Here is a 21,721-nt window from a genome sequence, read left to right as displayed (position 1 = left end):
ATTACTCTGCATTCTCTTTCTTCTCACATAAACTAGTTGAAACTAAAATCAATCTTATCTCAGTTAATTTATTTATTTTTTTTTTGTTTTGTTTTTTAACTGCATCATGTTCTATTTGTATTTATTTTCACTGAGTTATTTTGCCAGTGTTATACTTCATACTACATCTCCCAGAATCCTCCATCTCGATCAGTCTTCCGGTCCCAGAGGACTGTAAGCGCGTAATTCGAAATAGCATCTTTTCAGCCAATGCATCAACGTCTTTTATCCGCTCAGAAAAGCGGACCAATGGCACTTCGAGCTTCACACGATGGCCAATCAGGACGCGGCAGCGGCCGCGATGGGCGTGCCCGTGATCTGTCCAGTGAGCGCCCAGAGTTGATGTTTAAACCGTTGTGTTTTAAACTGTACAACACTATTAATTAACAGTAATTTAGTAGGTTAATCAGTAAAACTGGTTTTATTCTTTTTAAGGTACAGTAATCAAGGGTTTACGTATTTATTTCACTTCACTGTGAAGCATTATTGTTGAAAGCTGACTTCTCAAATCCTTCCTTGAAATGAAAGCGGGCGGTAAGTAACTAACTTAACTTACTTTAATCTAATTAAATTATTAATTTTCAGTTATCTAACCTTATGAGTGTATAATTACATATTTAGTTGATAAAAAATATATATTTCATCACAATCAGGGTTGAATTTGATTAAATAGCTAACGTTACAAAACTTCAGAAAGAGCTAACGTTATTACTGTTGCTAAACGGTATGTAACTGAAATATACTTTTTAATCATCTAAATATACATATTATATCAATCATAAGAGCGTTGATGAAGTCGTTTTAGTAAATGTTAATGTGATTTCTCCTCAAGAGAGGTCAGTTATCCTGTGTCCCAGGACTGCTTTAATCAATAAGGAGGGAAAACTGGCTACTAGCTGTTAGCATGTCAAAACTGCCATTACAAAGCAACAAAACGCATTTTGTTTTTATATAAAATAGGTGTTTTCTACTAAAGTTAGTAGTTTTTAAGCATTTAAAATCAAAATGTTTTATTGGGCTTGGACCATGATGATAATCTTTGAAGTACATTGGTATAACCTAAATATCAAATGTTTGATTATAGTGATCTCTTGGCACCATAGTGTGTGGTTAAGTCCCATGGTATTGCCATCTCTTATACCATAGTACCACAGTACCACTAAACTACTTTGTGCAGTATTCGACTAATTAAGATTAGCATTTATTTATGTTTAATGGCCAATTTTAATATATATAGTGGGCATAGTGAGTAATGTAATGGAGATATATGTCATATAAAACACACTTTAATGCTGATAATTAGACTGGACACAGACACAGTTATTACTGTCACTGTAAAAAATTACTGGTATTTTAACAGTAAAAAACTGTTAAATGGTAAACTGTAATGTCCTGTAAAATTTACCGGGACTAAATTTACCGTAAACTGACGTTCCCAGATTTCTCTGTGTTGCATTTCAAAATTATTTTTAATTTTTGATGTTTTTTTTCTTTGAAATAACTGTTTCTTCTTATTTTTTTCCTTATCTTTTATGTTTATTGGGATTGTATGTTACATATAATGCTGTTAAATTAATTTTAAGTTTTAATTTTTTATTTATTTTAATTTTAACATAAATTTCAGTTTAATGAGTCTCACCATGATGGTGTTTAGTGCTTGTGTGAATGACACTGTGCACCCTCCATTTATCTTATTATTGTGATGGGCTTTGTTTCATCACGTTACTTTCTCATCACCATCTGCTTTTGGTGTTTACCAGTGTATTACAAAGGTACAAAAAAGGATTTCAGTACTTCAATACATAAGTTGGCGTATTAACATTATATTACGGTATTAAACTATAAAGTTAAGGTAAAACCATTAAACCCTAAAACAGATTACCGTATTTTTTGTGGTATAATTCTGGCAACCACAGCTGCTGTGTTTTTACCGTAAATCTTACGGATTCTTTTTTACACTGAATGATAATCTGTAAATGACCAGTTAATCGAAACGAGTGCAGAATTGCAATTCACAAAGTTATTTGGTGAATCACGGTTTCTTTATTGCATGTTAATAGTGAGTTTTTTCTTCCCCGTCTCCAGTGCTTCACTGTCGATGTGCCAAATGTGTCTCTCTCCCTGTACGGAAGCGTGTCCGAAAGCGTGCGTCTGCCGTCACGCTGCTGTCCCTTCCTGAAGAGCTGCTCCTGTGTGTCCTCCAGTGCCTCTCCGCTGAGGATCTCCTCGCCGTCAGAGCTGTAAGTCACGCCGGATGCAGACATCTAACCTCAAAAAATGATCTGTTTACCAAAAGTGGTTTTATAATCATGAATATCATGTGATCCCACAGGTTCATTCTCATCTCCGTGACATTATCGATAGTAACTCGAGTGTCTGGGCTAGAGTGAGTTTCAAAGACCGCTGGCCGGCCCCCGAAACCGTTTGGCTCTTTGAGAGGTATGCTATTTACCAACATTTTTACCATGTTTTTCAGTTTTTTGAGATTCAGATAAGAACCTTAAAGGGATAGTTCACCCAAATTTTTTAATTCTGTCACCCTCATATAGTTCCAAACGCATAACACCTCAATTTTTTTTCTTCAGAACACAAATTAAGATATTTTTGATGAAATCCGAGAGCTTTCTTCCTGAATAGACCACAGGGGAACTGACATGTTCAAGGTCCAGAAAGGTAGTAAGGACATCGGTAGAATATCATCAGCATCAGTGGTTCAGCCGTAATGTTATGAAGCTACAAGAATAGTTTTTGTGTGCAAAGAAAACTGAAATAATGACTTAATTCAATGATTTCTTCTCTTGCTTGTCAGTCTCCATCATTCGATCATGAGAGTACCACATGGACTATTTAATATATGTCCAAAAAGTTACTTTTTTATTTTAATAAGTGTCCTTGTTTTTTTTTTTTTTGTTTTGTTTGTTTTTTTTTTAAACTGCTCGTCCTCTACAATATCTAGGGCTGCGGACAAAGGGAACTTTGAAGCTGCTGCCAAACTAGGAATTGCGTATTTGTACAATGAAGGCCGTAAGTTTCTGCTCTCATTCCCAGTGCTCCTGTGTCTTTATGTGTGCACAGATTGATTGATTTAATCGTCATGTGCTCACGATGTGTGTGTGTGTGTGTGTGTGTGTCTTGCAGCTTCGCCCAGTGAGGAGGGGCGTGCTGACCTGTGCGGCCGCTTGGCGTCCCGGTACTTCAGCCTGGCCATGAGCCTGCGGTCCCCGCTGGCCGACCCCTTCATCTGGCTCTTCATCCGGCCGCCGTGGTCCATGTCTGGCGGCTGCTGTAAGGCTGTGGTGTACGACCGGCTCCAAGCCGAGTCTGAGACCAACCCGGTGAGCCATTGCTGAATATCCCAGCATGCATTGCCAGTACAGTTCACGTCCTCCTAGAACCATTCACAGTTTCTCTGTCTTACAGTTTTAAGACTTTTTTTCTTAATGTAAGCGTTTACTTAATTAAATTCCATGTGAAATGACTAAAGGGATACTCCACCCAAAAATTTAAATTTGGTCATTAATCACAAATTATTATTTTTTTTAAATATTTAAAAATATTGGCTTTTTTACTTTCTTTTGGTCAAATAAATGTATGTTTTCTTTTTCATGTTGACTACAAAATTGACAGGAAGTGTCATATCAAGTATATATCTGTTAATCATAACCCAGATTTGGCAGGATTCATTACCATCTGATTCTAAACCCATTCTAATGTCTCTTTCTTCTCTCCAGGGCCGGAGAGGGACGTTACTGTACTGTCTGGCTAGAGTCCTTCAGCTGTTTGATGTGAGTCTTGCTCTTATTCAGACACCTGGTCAGATTGTAATGCTGGGTACGGGTCGCTCATTTGATGTTTTCTGTCAAGGGGTTTTATCATTTGTGCTTCAAAGTCAAAAGGTCTCATAGAGGAATGATAGAAGCTCTTCACAGCCCTCAGACTGAATCCAAATCAAACCTGTTTGTTAACTGTGTGTGTGTGTGTGTGTGTGTTTGTCAGGATGAGGAGAAGCGTGACCAGGCCAGGGCCATGCTGAAGGAGTCTGCGCGCTGTGGGAGCGTGCAGAGCTCGTATCTGCTGTGGGAAATGAACCGCGGGACGTCGGTAAGAGTTTCTTCAGGATCTCGGTGCTTCTGTTTCTCTGCTGTTGATGCTGAAGGCTGCTGTGATGCTCTGTCTGCAGACGGCTGACCCCGGCAGACATCTGCAGTGCATGCGCACACTCAGGGACTACGCTGCTAAAGGATGCTGGGAAGCTCAGGTGAATTTACCACCTTTATTTCTTTAATATACCCCCTTTTTTCCCCATTAATCTTTTTCTTAACCAGCTGTTTCAAAAGAGAAACAAATTTAGAATTTTTTAGCATTTTGTGTTCAGCGTTTTACTTTAAAAAACATTATTATTATTATTATTATTATTATTATTAATATGTCATTAAAGTGTATAAAACACAAACACTACTTTATTGGGTATTACTGGTAAAGTGAAATGAAAGTGACATCGAATCTTTCTAAGGACAGTTGCTTCCCTTTAAAGGTGCCATATGCAAAAATTGAGGTAAAAATATCCATAACATGACCTACACGCATCAAAAGAATGAGAAGAAATAAGGGCGATGATGTCATTAAAAAAATGTCAAGTTATAGTGCTGCAGAGATATCAACCTTAATTAGCATTAGCATTACTAGCCCCGGCCCGACAGGTGTCGTAATACCAGTTTCGGCAATGGGAGGCGGTATGCGGGCAACATAACCACCAGCCAACCTGCAATACATTAATAACTCGCACGTCTTGTGGGCGTGTACTTGAACCTGATGTCAATCGTGTGGAAAGTACAGCCCACTACTTTCAGTTCAGGGAAGAGAGCGGAAGGATAGCTGAAGCCCTTGGCAAGAGACCAACACCCGCTACAGGGAAACAACCGCGCTCAGAATCACAAATCAAATCCGATAAGAATACCAGAGTAAACATCGGCACTGCTTTTAATCGCTGGAGACAACTGATGGACATGAAAGAAATGAGGTTCGACTCTGAACTTGCAACATTTCTTTTCGATTGGTAAGTTAGATGCTGTTAGTATTTCGCTAGAGGTTTGTTGGAAGTTATAGCATAGAAATGTATCGAAGGCTGTTTGATAAACGTGCTAATGTTAGCGATGGCTAACCGTAGCTGCATTTGATAATTAGCTAGCTGTAACTTACCCGTTGTTTTATTTCATAACTAACCTGCTCTGTCTAGTCTGTTGGTCTCCTTGTCCTGTTTGCTTTGTGGTTTTTCTGTGCGTAAAAAAATTTATGAAAGCGTGTGAAAAGAGTCAATTGTGTGTGTCTCACGGTGAATGCTTGAGGGTTGCCACATTAGTTCCCAAGCAGAATAAAGGACAGGTTGATTATTGCTGTTTAGCGTTTGTATTAATCTATGATCTGTCCCTGTTTGCGTACAAGGACATAAAAAATAAATTAAAAGTGATACGTGGACCAAGGTGTCTGAGATTGTTCATTTTAAGTAAAGGATCATAATATTTCGTCCACAACAATATTTAATGAGGTTAACTTATAACTCCTTGTGGTTAGTCTGCACGAGATCAACAAGCTTGTTAGGGCTCAAGCCCAAAGGGCGAGAGGCCTATTGTTTTCCTTAGGATTATTTTTTATTATTATTATTATTATTATTATTATTATTTTTTTTTTTTTTTTTTTCAACGTCTCGGGGGCTTTTGGGGCCCTTAACGTGCTTAAAAAGTCTTGAAAATTGGCACACAGATTGGAACCTGCGGCCATTAGGGCCGGGCAGAGACTGATACACGGGCGTGGCACAGGGGCTCTACAGCGCCCCCTGGAATACTGAGGGCCATATATCATACATACTTGCACGTAGACACACGAAACTCGGTACACATGTAGATCTCATCAAACCAAACAACTTTCGTACTGCATGTCATAGGCTCCGCCCAACAGGAAGTTGGATATTTAGGGTTTAGGATTCATATTTGTCGTCAAAGTTGTGGGGGCTTTTGGGGTCCTTAACATACTCAAAAACTCTTGAAAATTTGCGCACACTTTAGAATCTGTGGCCTTTAGGAGCCTGCAGAGGCTGGGACCCGGGCGTGGCACAGGGGCTCTACGGCGCCCCCTGGATCACAGTCAGAAATGTTGATGCATAGCTCACACATACTTGCACATATTAATATCAAACTCAGGACACATATAGATCTCATCGTGCTGAACAACTTTCGTATTGCATGTCATAGGCTCCGCCCAACAGGAAGTCAGCTATTTAGAGTTATGTAAAAAGCGCATGCTCTGGAATTTGAAATACTTGTCATAGGGTTTTTTGCCGATTGCCACCAAACTCGGTCAACATGATCTCAAGACATTGGGATTAAAAAATTGCCAGGGGATTTTTGATATCTCGAACGGTTTGCTCATAGCGAGGCGTTGAGTTTACGGCGAGAATTGAGAAACAGGAAGTGTCTAATACCATCAACATACATTTCCTAATTGTAATCAAACTTCATCAGATTATTCATTGTATGATGTCGATCGCATATATGTGACTATTAGGAGTCAAAGTTATAGCGCCACCAACTGGCAGCAGGAAGTGTGTCATTTTCAAAATGCTTTGAATTCAGCATCTTATTTTTACTCGATTTGCTTCAAACTTCATCAGAATAATGTTAAAACACAGTCGATATAAATCTGCTGGGGGGATATTGATATCTAAAAATATTGTTGCCGTGGCAACATGTCAAACTGGAATACTTCTCAGGTGATTTTGAGGCATATAACATGCTTAGAATTTCATCAAACTCAGAACACATATCAGTATTAGTGACAGCTAGACACTGGCAAAAGTTCATAAGAGGGTGTGGAAAAGGCACTCTATAGCGCCACCTTTTGTCAAAAGTGGGGGGGGTTAGTTTTAGCTACAAACACCAAACTCAGTACAAAAATTGTTCTTTTTAAGACGGACAACTTTCTTATTCACAGTCATCAGCTACGACCAACAGGAAGTCGGCTATTTTGATTTGAATGTGGATTTTTTTTACATTTAGCTGTGAATTAATGCATACTGCTCAGAGGAGAGTAACACTATACACACCAAACTTTGTATACATGTTGAAAAAACATTGAGGAACTTAAATTGTGAATGGGTTTTGGATAGCTTGGATGGTTTAGTGGTGGTGATTTTTTTAAATGACAGTAAAAATGGAATTATTAATTTTCCTGCATTTTTAAATTCCAAACACTTCAAAACCTTTTTTCATACAGAAAAAAAAGTCATTCTGAGGAAATATGCATAGTTTCATGACTTTACAACACTGTATGGATAACAGAAAATAAAAAAACTGTCAGACATCTGATCTCACTCTATCCCCCTGTTTGAGTGTGTGTGGTTAGACTTCCATTGTCTGAGAGAAATAGCGCCCCTACAGGTGCAGTTACCGGAATAAAAAGGGAGGAGACTCTCTTTTATTTTCACTTTTAAATCGGTTAAAATACAAATAAATACTTGGATTTAATTCACACTGACAAGCTAAACCAACATATATGATTATTACCATGTCAGGGCTCATTAATAATTGATGTGTGGTCAGTGATACGTGAGAAACACGAGAGATGAATCACGCTCTGAGCAGGAGCGTGTGGAATGATGAGCTCAGAAAAAACGAGTTTATTCTTGTTTTATAGCTATTAAAAATAAAGTATTGCAGCGATATCACACAATTCACCAATTAGAACACACCAAGAGCTAAATTCAGATGTTTTTGAACTGTTTGTGTGAAAACTAAATATTCCCGGCTGCCTATCTGAAATCACCGCCTCCGACCAGCGTGTACAGTGTCACTAGTTCAAAACAAACTAATTTGTTCTTGTTTAAGAGCTTTTTCAAATAAAATATTGCCATAAATGCACACAATACACCCATTATAACACAGCAAGCTAAATGCAGGTGTTTGTGCCCCGTTTATGTGTGCAAGACTATTTGAAAGCGCGACTGGCAGAATAACGTTGAGCTGCAGGGTTCTGCCTTTCGTCGTACGAACGAACACATCACGGACAAGATTATTTCAAAATACATAATAGCTTGGCTAATATAAACGAAAACAGCCACGTGAACATAAACTTTTGAGAAATAAATCTGAAGTGGATCTACTCGGTTTGAATATTAAGTGACCGCATTTACCTGCTTCTGTCTTCAATTTTAATCTATATATATAAAAAAGGAAACTCATTCGTCTTGGCTGCTTTTTTTAAATGTCTGTGCGTATTTATTTATTTACTTTTTTATACATTTTGTATAATTTCATAGTTTATGTATTATAATTATAAAAACATAAATACATTTAGCCACTTACATAGAAATATCTTAGGCCTTATCCTTTTCTGACAGTTTTAGGGATTTTTAAAAATCCTAAAAAACCTTATTTGTGCTGCAAATAATAATTTCAAACTCATTTGATACTGACCTATGACATCCTGTGACATGATATTTATTTGAATTTACATAATCTCATGGATGTAACAGTAAATCTGTTCAGCTCACAGATCAAGACTAAGCTGTAATGCAAGCTTATTATAGGTCAATAAAATCATTATTAAAAAAACTTATAAATCATTTAAGGATTTGATAACACTGTAAAATAATGTCTAATTTGTTAACATTAGTAAATGCATTGGTAACACTTTATAATAACTGCACTCATTAGTAAATAGTCAGTTTATGCTTTATAAAGCCTTGTTTTAACATTAATAGTCAATACTAAGCAGTTTATAAATACAGCTATAAATAGCTTGTTCTTGATTTATAAGCACATATTTATTTCAATATGCAATAAAAGTAAACTGTACACTTGAAATATATATATATATATATATATATATATATATATATATATATATATATATATATATATATATATATATATATATAGTAGGAGACACGTTGGGGATGGTAAAGGTTTTGTCCACTTGGTGGTGCTGTGGTTATGTTTAATTATATATATATATATGAAATTTGAACATGCACAATTATACAAAAATCACTTTTTAAAAACTACAACAAAAAATTTGTTTGGACTACAACAAGCATTTTCCGGGATTTGTGATATCACAAATATTAACGAATGGGATGTGAATTGGTTGAGCTGCAATAAAAAAAGGCAACGAGTGTGATATACACGTAGTTGACCATGAAGACTGGAAGAGAAAAAAATAACTATGAAGGAACTTTTCCTTTACTGATAAAATGAGCCAAAAAAGACATTTCACTCAGACTGAAAAAAAAAATAAAAATTATTAGATCCTCATGAGAAATATTCAAAATTAGATCACTACAGTAATTACAAAGTAAAGACATGACCACTGGACAGCAAAATGCTTACTGGGTCAGAAGGGTCAGAAAGAAAAAAAAAACAGATGGAGAAGAACAGAAACACCTAAATTGCAAAAGAATTAAAGTTAAGAATTAGGTGTGACACTATAATGGAGCATTTAGTCTAGAGTGCCACCATTTTCCAGAACTGCAACTTTCCTGGACTCTCAGAATTACAATGTGTCAGGTTCTGAGAGATGTAAAAGATCCCAAAAAAAAGGACTTAATTAGAATAACATGATGTACTGTGGAATACTATATATTAAGAATTTATATATTGGCTTTATGAACGGAATATTTTGAGTGATTCTTGAAGGACTAGCATCCCCTCCTCTTGAACGACGGTTTGAGGAATATATCTTCCAGATAGTACCGCGACTCCCTATATGCAGAGTATGCAGTCTTCATAGGGCACCAACTTCCAGAGGGGACACCATCCCAGTTGCTAAAAAAAAAAAAAAACATTCACCATTCTCCCATCCGCGCTCGCGATCACTCGCACCTCATGTTTGCGGCTCAATTTTTGAATTTTGGATGGACATCAGCCCGGGTAAAGGACATAAGCAATCAGGCACAGAGAAAAGAAAATTAGAGAAAGTAAAAAAAAAAAAAAAAAAAAAAAACAGGCATAAATTTGGCTTGACATTGGACATTAGAGAGTCTCAAATTTAGGGACCGTCTCTAAAGTTATATGTGATCTTGTTATACACTTTTCTAACATCAGTAGCATTTGAAGAGTATGACTTACAGTCATAAAAACAACTGTAATTGTTCATCTACGTGACAGCTATAATGCACAATAAAATTAAATGTTTGTATACATTTTTTGTATATATTAAAATAAAGTGTTACTAAAGTTATATATATTGTTCTGTGTATGTGATTTCAAAGTGTAGATGGGTCGGATTAACCCTTTAACTGCCGTATCCCTTAAAACTTGATTGCCAGAGGGTTACTGTAAATGCTTATGCCCGCTGGGCACAGTTTTCCCGATACCACCGGGGTGGCGTTGCACTGGCGGCTTGAGCCCGCCATCGCTGCTTGCAGCTATATTTTGCTTTGTGGCCGCTTTAAATACAAAATAAGCATTCGATCTACGTTAGAGCGTCTGAGCGCTCACAAATCTTTCTGCAGCGTCGTGAGCAGAGCGGCAAGAGCGATTTTTGACGCTCTCGACGCCGGCGGTGTGAACGCACAGTTAGGCTTCGGCTATGGCTGTTGTGAAGGTAGGGGCGGAGCATAGAGAATATGCCATTTCTCGTTAGTTACTCTAGAGTAGACCAATTCACTTTATTGAGGCATATTGCCCCCATCTGGTATGGAATGTGGAGTATGACTTGATTTTTTTTTGCCAAACATTACAGATGGCACCTTTAAATCAACATTCATATAAAAACACCCGCGACGCGTTTTGATTTTGAAATGTTTATAGATGTTTATTCAACGGAGTCAAAACCAGCTAAACCCAGAAGCGCATATATTTACTTACTTGCCGGCAACTCGCCAAAATAAAAGCCTGCTGATTTTAAGGTAGAAAAACTATGAAATTGAAAAAAACAAAAAAAAAAGTAAATATTAGTATTTTATTTTTAGGTTTACTATAAAATAATTTTATTTGTATTTAATACTTTTTTTACTTTAAAATAGAATATCACACTTTGTTTTGTTTATTATTTAAAAAATTAAATTTATTTATTTATTGCATTTTATGTTGAACATTTAACTTGCTTTGAGAATGAAAATAAATACTAGATTTTTTTTCTATGTATAAAAGCATTTAAAGGATAAATATATATTTTTATTAATATACATGATATTTATTTTGAGGACCAGATTTCGTTTTAGATTTTTTTAAGCTTTTTTTTTTGTTCAGCATTTCACTTTCATTTATAATGAAAACAATTTATTTTAAATGTGTATAATATTATTTTGTATGTATTTGTTCATATATAATATTTACATTTATATATAATATTTCTATTTATTTCTATTTTTTTCTGATTTCATGCTATGAATATAGCCATGGTAGCTTGCATGGTGCTATATTGTAAACAAACATCTTGTCTTCAGTTTGTTCTCATGTTTTGACCATTGCTGTCTGTGTTTGAAGTCATTACCCATCATCCGTCTCTATTATACTTCATTCTCATAATGTCTGAGCTTTGAGTGCGCTCATAATGGAAGAGCTCGGCCTGGGAAAGCTGCGTCACCATTCCTGTCATCTCATCTGGAGCTTTTTCTGTGCCATTGTTGTCATTTATTTATAATAATAATCAGCAGCTGGGCCAGATTGAATGCCACTCTGACGTGGGTTAATAAGCTTGTATGGGGGCTTCAAATGAAGAGTGATGCTTTCTATGCTAAAGTCTTTTGTGTTTGTCTAACGTGTCGGTTGTGATCTCCCAGCTGGCATTCGCCAAGTCCTGTGGCACAGCAAACCCTCTGGGTCTGGAGCCGCGAGCCTGTGCTGACCTCGTGGCCCAGTTCTTCCTCTCGGGACCGTCACCCCTGAGATACCCACAGCACCTGCAGGGACAGGACATCACCACGAAGAGGTACAGCGTCTCTAAACAGTCCTGCAGGTTCACACTCAGGGAAAACCTGGAAATAGAAGCGCATTTAAGAATGTGATTTCTAGGCTTGGAACGCTCACTTAGATCTTTATTTATCTATATCCATCCGTCTGTACATTTATATAATATTATTATAATTTTTTTCTTTTCTGAATTTAAAGTATTTAAAAATATCTATTTCTATTATTGTTCTTGTTGTTAGTAATATATTTTACTTTATTATTATTGTTACAACATGGGTTGTGAACACCTGTTCATGTTGACTTGAAAATGAGTGAAGTATTTTTATTGTTAACTAAATCTGTCAAATCATATTTGGTAAGTGAATTGAAATAAAATAAAAATATGAATTGGAACACAATTATCAAAAAAATATTAATTTGAATTTGATAACAAAGATTAGTATTGTTGCTTTGGCCAAAAAAAACAAAAATATGTTGCTATATTACTAAAACTGAAAATAAAAACAAATTGCAGCTACAGTATATAGAAATATTAAAAAATACTAATAAACATGAAAATGACAAAATTACTCCAACTTGAAGCTGTATAGAAATATAAAGAAATGAATAAAATGACAAAAGCACATAACAAAATTAAAAAAATTGAAGCTATATAGGAATGTATAAAAAACGAATAAAAATGACAAAAGCAACCCTGAAGCTATATAGAAATATAAAAAAAAATAATAATAAAAATGTCAAAAGCACATAACAAAATTACTAAAACACCAAATGTTTTTGAAAAATAGATGACAAAAGCACATAACAAAATAGCTAAAATCTAAATACATTACTCAATGAGCGTTGCATGTGTTTTTTTGTTTTTTTTTTATTGCCAGCAATATCCTTGTGAATATAAATGTTCAATGTATATTTCCTAGTAGTAGAATAGTAGTACAAGACCTAGTAGTGTTTAAAACAAAAATGAAAAAGCCAGACTTGTCCATGAATGTCAATAACTCAAGCAGTGTTGCAGCCTGTAATGGTCAGCTTGGCCTCAGTGGATTTAACTCTCGATGTCTGTTCATTAGAGCACAGATGTATTGAACAAATCCTTTATGCTTAGTTTTTTTCCGGCTTCATGTGCCCCCTCATCATCGCCGCTGTGTTTCCAGGTATATCCTCGTGGACTGGCTGGTGGAGGTGACCACCATGAAGGACTTCTCCAGTCAGGTGCTGCACGTGACCATCGGCTGTGTGGACCGCTATCTGAGCCGGCGCTCGGTGCCCAAGGCACAGCTGCAGCTGCTGGGCATCGCCTGCATGGTGATCAGCGCACGGTGAGCCGCCACAGCCACAGAGACGCTCTGTTCACACTGTTCCTGTGCTCCGCTGAACACTCTCTGACTCGTCTGACCCCTCAGATACATCAGCAGAGAGATCCTGACCATCTGCGAGGCCGTGTGGCTCACAGACAACACCTATCAGTACGAGGACCTGGTGCGCATGATGGGGGAGGTCATCTCCGTGCTGGACGGGAAGATTCGCGTCAGTTACACACGGACATTAACACTTTCACACCAGCACAGAACCCTCTTTATAGACTGCCGACTCAGATTAACATAAACTAAACTTGTGTCTGAAGTTTAGAGTCCAGTGCCAAAACTGAGAGAGCTGCTTGTTAGACAGCATGTTAAGATCATGTATTTAATGATAATGTATTTATTTCTGTAAAATAGTTTGTATATACAAATATTTTACAGGAATATACAAATATTCTACAAACATTTAGCTATGATATATTAATTTAAATAAGTATTTCTATAATTCACAGACACACACACACATATATATATTAGGGATGCACCGATCATGATTTTTCATGGCCGATACCGATTTCCGATTTTTTTTTTTTTTTTTTTTTTTTATTATTATTATTTTTTTTTAATCTTTAAGCAACAAACAAGAAAGAAGGAAAGTGTGCATAAACAAGATGTTTATTTGGTATTTAATAGGCCAAACTGGCTTTTGGCTATTGAAAACAATAACTGCAACCATCTGAAATTAACGGCAGTATATGCACAGTAAGTAACCTACATTCAATACTAGGGATGCACGATATTGGATTTTGGCCGATATTCGATATGCCGATATTTTCAAAATAATTTTGGCCGATGCCGATACCGATATCGATATATATACTGATATATTTAAACTTTAATTTTACTGAAGAGAAATCCATGCATCTCTTCTGTACTGATTCTACCATAAATGTATTATTTTACAAATGTAGACAGACATTCACATCTGAAAAACAGGTCAATTATTTCACTTGGAGAATATCGGTTTGGCTCATCGGCAGAAATATTCATATCGGCCGATACCGATGATGGTCATTTTAAGCTTTTATCGGCCGATACCGATGTTGTGCCGATATTATCGTGCATCCCTATTCAATACAAACATAGATGTTACAGACATCAGCATTTAGCTTTTGTTTTTGAATTGGGTTGAACCTACAGAGAACTGGCCTTAAATTTAAAGATTAACTGTAACCATGTGAAATTAAAGGCAACAACTGCATAGTTCTGCAATCCAAACAACAAAATCAACACATATTCAATAAGATGTTTCTTGATAAGTATTCAGTAGGCTATTTTAGTTTTTAAATTTGGTTTTAAATAAAAAAAAAAAGGTCTTTACCAGTGTCTTTATTTACAGACTAAATAAAAGTATGCTAAATAAATAGATTATTCCAAAATGTTAAAATCAAATAATGTTGGTGCGAATAAAACACCAACAAAGTGTTTTCATTCATCCAATAATAAAAAAAAAAAAAAGTAGGGTAATGATTTACATCTAGATTTTTTTTCACTTGAGCCAAGGAAAAATAAATAAGTATTCTCTCAAGTAAAAAAATCTAGATGTGAATAATTACCCTAAAAAAATTTTATTGGATGAATGAAACACTTTTTCTCAGTGTGCTACAGCAGGTGATTTTTAAATCAAATTAAGTCGATGTAATTTTAAGGTAAAATAAAAATAATCATCCTATACAGAACTGTCGTTTACTTCTGGCTTTTCAAACGTGTATGCAAGTTCCACTTTACAAAAAAAAATAAAAAAGTTTCGTCATGGTAGAGTCCGTTTCGTTTCTCATCCAACACGTGAGAAGTTGATCTGAACATCTCTTCACGGTCTGCTCGTGTTCAGGGCTCGGACCGGTAACAGTAAGCTCGCGCAGCTTCAGTGCGCAGGAAAGGCTCTTATTTGTGCGCCAGTACACTAAAGGCTGATCGCTTCCTGCTATCTGTGCCTCAGACATGTAGCTCTGCATTTCCAGTACTGATCGGCTGCCCGTGTCCTGCGCACAGATTTAGAAATACTTCCACACAAATGACATGGTGAACGATCTCAATGTATTCTGTGCACGCGGCCGCACTCCCGGAAAAATCGGCCGAAAGAAGACCAAAAACCGGCTGATTGCGGATCGCGTTTTTTAAGCAAAAACCGTCCGGTTCCGATTTATGGCCGGTCAACCGGTGCATCCCTAATATATATATATATATATATATACACACGCACTCATAATTGATATTTTATTTTGATATATACATGTAAATGTATAGTCCGTATGTTGTTTCTAATTTTAAATAATTTTTCTGTATTTGTTTGATTCTCAATTTTTAGAGTATTATACTATATAAATTTAATAAATATTCTTATTAATATTATTTCTAACTATTTTATTTTTCATATTTCTAGACTTACATTTAGAGTGCTATGCAGCTTTCTTAGTAGCACGCTGGCAGAAAACTAAGAAACTGAAGTCGTTTGTCATTAAATGATTTGTCATAAATTGACAGATTAATGTATTTTCTTTACAGCTGATACTCGTTTACGTTTCTCATAAATGATATGCAAAACCAACGACTAATATTGCATTGAACAATAATAATAAAGTCTACAAACAATGTTACCTCCTGCTGAATGCACAGCAGTGTAATGACAAAGACGTACTAGATGGCGCTGTTTATCTGTAAAGATGATATTTAAGAACTAATTACACCAAAGACAGATTATCAGTCCGTCTTTAGGAAAATATAATCTCACAGATCTTCAAAGTCAATTTTCTAAGCCTTAAAGGGTCCTTTTTTTCATTTGCATGACCTATTTACTGTCACTGTTGTGTTAATCGACTAATTAACATGTTAATGTTGTGTTTCAGACCCCCACAGTGCTGGATTACGGTGAGGTGCTGCAGTCGCTGATGCCCGTGGAGCGCCGCACCTCTTATCTCTTCAGCTACATCTGTGAACTGTCTCTGCTCTGCTCGCCCCTCACCGTCCCAGGACCGTCCCGACTCGCCAGCACCATCCTGCTGCTCACCAGAGCGCTGCACAACTATGGTACCACGATCACATGCCTCTAAGACCAGACCCAAACATACGACTGACTCGGACCAGGTTTCCTAACTCGTGTTTCTCAACAGTTCCTGTGTGGCCCGTCCAGCTGGAGGAGAACACGGGTTTCTCCAAGCATGACCTGGTCTCCTGCGCTTTATCGCTCTATGTCAAGTGGTGAGTGTCCGTCGTTATCTGTCTAATTAATGCACACAGGAAGTTTTCTGGTTGTTCTGACCCTGAGAGAAGCAAGTGGTTCTACATGGGCTGCTCCCTTCTAGGGCAGGGCCCTCACTGAAGAGGAACCTCGTATGTGGCTGATTTGAGACGCTTTCAGTAGCGTGTGATTGGCTGTAATCATTGTTCATTTCTTTTTTTAGATTAATTATTAGTTAGAATATTTATTATCATTATTAGCATGGTTTTTATCATTTGTTTGAAGAACTGGACACATCCTCAGTGATTAAACCTAAATAAATACTAACTACGCGAATAAAGATGTCGCGCTGAAACTTCGACGGAAATTAAAGTGGAAACAGAAAATGTATTAAAATATAAAAAGTTATATGCAATTTCAGACTTTAATTAGTAACAGCTATGTAGCTAATATAACAAGAAAACTTTGGTAAATTATAACTAATAATGTAAAAACAATTAAAATACTAATGTTAAATGCATAACGATTACAAATATCTAATATTATTGTTTTTTATATTATAACATATCTAATCGTAATTTGTTTAATATATTGTTTTCAATCAATAATGAATATTTTTGTGATTATTATTAGTGTTACAACCTGACATGCAATAGTCGCAAAATCAAATGCGTTCAATCTTTGAACTCTTTCTCTCCGTGCACAGTTTCGGTCAAGATGTGCCCAAAGACTACAGACACGTGTCTCTGACCGGAGTCAAGCAGAGGTTTGAGGACGACACGTATCATCAGATCAGCAGAGACGCGGTGAGTGTCGTCGTCTTCTCTCGGAGTCCGCTCTGCGCTGAAGTGTGTGTGATGTGACGTGTGTTTCTGTCTCAGGTGATGGGCTTTAAGGAGCTCTGTCAGGTGCTTGAGGTCCCAGAGGTGGAGCCGCAGGTGGAGGCCCCCAGCGCTAGCAGTCAGCTCACAGAGAGATGCATGCCTTCCTGTCCTCTCCCTCCAGCAACAGCAAGAGGTGAGGACGAACGCTATCTGCATATGCTCATATCCTGTCTAGAGATGCAGGGTAATGTTTGCATTTATTATGTGAAGCCTGTAATGAGCAATGTCCTTTATCTCATGAGTGCACTCTTGGAATCACAGTATTACTGCATGAACACAAAGACAGTTGGAGGAAACTTCAAATAGCATTCATTTCAGATTGTAAGGGGTGCTATCATTTAAGAAAATCCTTTAAATTCTGCAACTGTAATGGTTAAAATTTGCCAAAATTGTATACATGAATGTATTTTGCCCTTTTTTAAGTGCTAGGGCCCTGAAAAATATTAGGAAAAATATTGTATGTCATATAAACAGACAAATCTTGCTCATTTTAAAATAAGTGTGTTTGCTAATAAATTATTTAATTGTAGGGCTGCACGATAAATTGCATGCAATATTCATATATTATATATATTTATTACATCATCATTTAATTTGTTTTACTTTTTATTTTTTTTTTAGCTATAATATGTAATATTATAATTTTTATTCTTAGTTAAATTTCTTCATTTTTATATATATTTTTTTTTTTTGCATCAGTTATAAGTATAATATTTATTGTTTTATTATTAAATAATTGCATCAATTGTAAAACATTTTAAAATAATTTTAGTTTACATATCTATTTCAAGTAAATTATCAAGGCTGCTGAATATTTTAAACAGTAATGATATTTCAAAATATTAAATGTTTTTTTTTAATCAACTATATATATATATATATATATTTATTTATTATTATTATTTTTTTTTTTTTGTCATTATTATTTCCAAATAATAATTTTTTTGTTGTTGTTCAGGAGGCGAGCGGACAGCATGCAGGCGCACCGGGGCAGCTTCCTGGCCACGCCCACAGCCGAACTGTCCCCTCATGAGGAGACGCTGCTGGGTGACATCCTGGACTGGAGCCTGGACACCTCCTGCTCCGGCTACGAGGGCGACCAGGAGAGCGAGGGCGAGAAGGACGGAAAAAGTAAGTGGGGGGAAATGGCTCTTATATCATACACCTTATTCTGATTCAGCAATAAGGCAACACCAATTGTTATTAAAGCATGAGTCACATCAGTGTCACGACATCTTGAGCTCATCAACTTGAAATTCATGATGCACTGATTCGGAGTAACCACTTCAGTTTTAGTTATTTTTATAGTATAAATATATACAATATATACAGCCACAACTGTTTCTGAGGAACTACATTGTTTGGTGGAAGAATGCTGTTTTTATTTATATCATTACACTTTATTTGCTCTGTTTTATTCTGTGAAACCTTACTACGTATATGGAATAACCATTTTATAAAAGCTGTAAGCCCCTTGAGGTCATTTTGTGCATCATGGGTGAAAGTAGTTACTATGATGTGAGCAAATATAAATGTAAATGTTCATGGCTACTTCTTTCATGATGTTTGAACGGTCCAAACACCTCTTCAATCCCACTCATTTAAAGGCCGTTTGATGAGTAACCAGATCTCTTTCTGTCACAGTTTCGGCTATGGAGGTGCAGATGGAGCCTGTGCTCGAGTGCGCTGACAGACAGACGCATTGTTGTACGCTCTCCAGTGATGACGACAGTCTTTGTGAAGAGCACACTGAGGAGGAGGAGTTGATGGGTGGGAGCTCCTCTTCCTCCTCCTCGAGCACAGACCGCCGCAGCTCAGGCTACTCATCCATCCAAAGCGTTCCCAGTCCATCTGTCTCTAACTCTCTGGTCTCTCCTCAAAATCCCGCCGGTTTTCTTCTCCTGCTGCCACCTGCGTAAAGGACTCGCCGACAGGTGAAGAGGAAAAACACGGCGGCGCACAGCGGAGGAGAGGCGGAGCACGACGGGGATGCTGCCAACGTGGCCTTTCTTAGCCTCTGATTGATTGACAGGAAGCTTTGTTTCACGGCGTGCTGATGGTCTTTATCTCAAGAGCAGTGAGAGTGAGATAAAGTGGCTGAAATGTCCATTTCTGAGCTTGTTATTTCCTCCCATAATGCATTTCACGTCGGCTCCTGATGGCGGGAGCGCCTTCGCTTGAGTGTTTCTGTTTACAAGCAATGGGATAATGACTAAAATGTGTTCAAATCACTGGAACTGTCGCTGTTTTGTGTAGGTTGTTACGTCTTCGTATTTAAAATTCCGTACTGTTTACAGAAAAGGACTTCTAGTTTATGAAATGTGTTTTTTTACGAAGTTACATGCAGCTAGGGAGAAAACGCACTCAGTCCATGAAGTTTCATGCTGATAGATGCACTGTCCGAACAAAACTGGTTTGTTTACGCAGATGTTTCTCGTCACGTGTTTTGATTATTTATCTGGAACTTTTTCTGATCGACTCCAGTGTTTTTGTATTTACGCATTGCTTTGCGTTTGCCACAAACCTTCTGCCAAAGTTCTCGCATTAACAACTTTTATACTGTTTGCCTGCTTGATACCACTGATGTTTTGACCTGTGGAAGCTCGTTTCCGACACGAATTAAAAAACTGTAACTATATCAACAATTGATTTTTTTTTTTTTTTCAGAATTGCATGATATTAACGTTGCGACAAACTTGCAGTTGTAAGAAAATGTCAGAATTTTGAGTGAAATTGTTTTCCTCAGATTTTGACTTTAGAACTCGCAATTGCAAGTTTATATTAATAAGTCAAAATTGCGTGATGTAAACTCGCAATTGTGAGAAAAAAATCTAAGTTGTGAAGTTTATATCGTAATTCAGATTTTATAACTGACAATTGCGTATTTAATATAACTGACAATTTTAAACTCACAATTGCACAATAAAGTCAGAATTGCTAGATATAAACTCGCAATTGTAAGTAAAAAAAACGTTTTAATTGTGAGATATGAATTCATGTTTGCGAGGAAAAAAAAGACAACTCCGAATTTATATTTCGCAATTTTGACTTTGTAACTCGCAATTGCGTATTTACAGTATCTCTTACTTCATAGAAAAAAAAAAAGTAAACTGTGGGATAAAAAGTTGCAATTGCCCTTTTTATCCCGTGGCGGAAATGAGCTTCCAAAGAAACCTAGAAATGTAATGTACAGTAAATCTGTATGAATTTTTCACATTTTTTACAACATCCAATGCAACAACCACTGAATGTGATCGTTTGACATGCTTTTTCGTATTGACCTCGAGAGATACCGAGCACTTTTTATGACCCAATGCTGGAAAGCAGAATGATGCTTCTTAACAAGTCTCAATGTTTTATCTTGAACAATCAACCATACGAATATGTTTGTGAGTGTTCGACCGAGTTCATCTGTTTGAGGTTATGACACTAAAAGCATTAAGTTATTATTTTTGTGCAAGTATTGTAGGTACTGTATTTCGAACATCACGAAGGATTGCAACTGTAAATAATTAATTCTTGTTTGTAAGTGTAAATATATAAACGTATGAAGCTGTGAAAGGCCATGTGAACTTGAAAACAGACGTGTGTTTGTTATAGCCTGAAAACCACAATAAAACAATGCATAGTTACATTTGCACGTCTGCAGCGTTTCTTTTGCATACACATGGGAACTTGTGGTTTGCAAGCATTTCATGTCTCTCACTGCACATCTTACACCTTTTTGAGTTACTATCATTAAATACCACGCTTTATCGCTGTGGTTTGATGACCTCATGAGCATGTTGTTGGTCAGTTGTTAAACGGTGGTTTCATTTAAAAGATTAATGATGTTAATCAACCATTACTTGTGGGTCACATAAAAAAATATATTGTTTCTGTGTCTATTGCACCTAAATACTCACATTGCATGGTTGAGAAATGTGAACTAGCAAAGATGCAATATATATATAAACTTGATTACTTGAATTATGTTTTAAATCAGTAAACAATGCCCTGTAGATGTTTCTTTCTAATGCACTGGAAATCATCTGTGTCACCTACCCACTCAATGTGGATTAGGGTGCCATATGCAAAAATTGAGGTAAAAATAACCATAACATGACGCATCAAAAGAATGAGAAGAAATAAGGGCGATGATGTCATAAAAAAAATGTCAAGTTATAGTGCTGCAGAGATATCAACCATAATTAGCATTAGCATTACTAGCCCCGGCCCGACAGGTGTCGTAATACCAGTTTCGGCCATGGGAGGCGGTATGCGGGCAACATAACCACCAGCCAACCTGCAATACACAAATAACTTGCACGGCTTTTGGGCGTGTACTTGAACCTGATGTCAATCATGTGG

The 21,721-nt window shown here is 36.7% G+C and overlaps 1 pseudogene; it reads left to right on the top strand.

The window, feature by feature from the left end:
- Window positions 1–336: 336 nt before the first annotated feature.
- Window positions 337–21,008, top strand: LOC127947283 (cyclin-F-like; annotated as a pseudogene).
- The last annotated feature ends 713 nt before the right edge of the window (window positions 21,009–21,721 follow it).

The sequence above is a fragment of the Carassius gibelio genome, chromosome A25 (assembly GCF_023724105.1).
Source record: "Carassius gibelio isolate Cgi1373 ecotype wild population from Czech Republic chromosome A25, carGib1.2-hapl.c, whole genome shotgun sequence".
NCBI classification, from domain to species: Eukaryota; Metazoa; Chordata; class Actinopteri; order Cypriniformes; family Cyprinidae; genus Carassius; species Carassius gibelio.
This window is presented reverse-complemented; position numbering and strand designations above follow the sequence as displayed.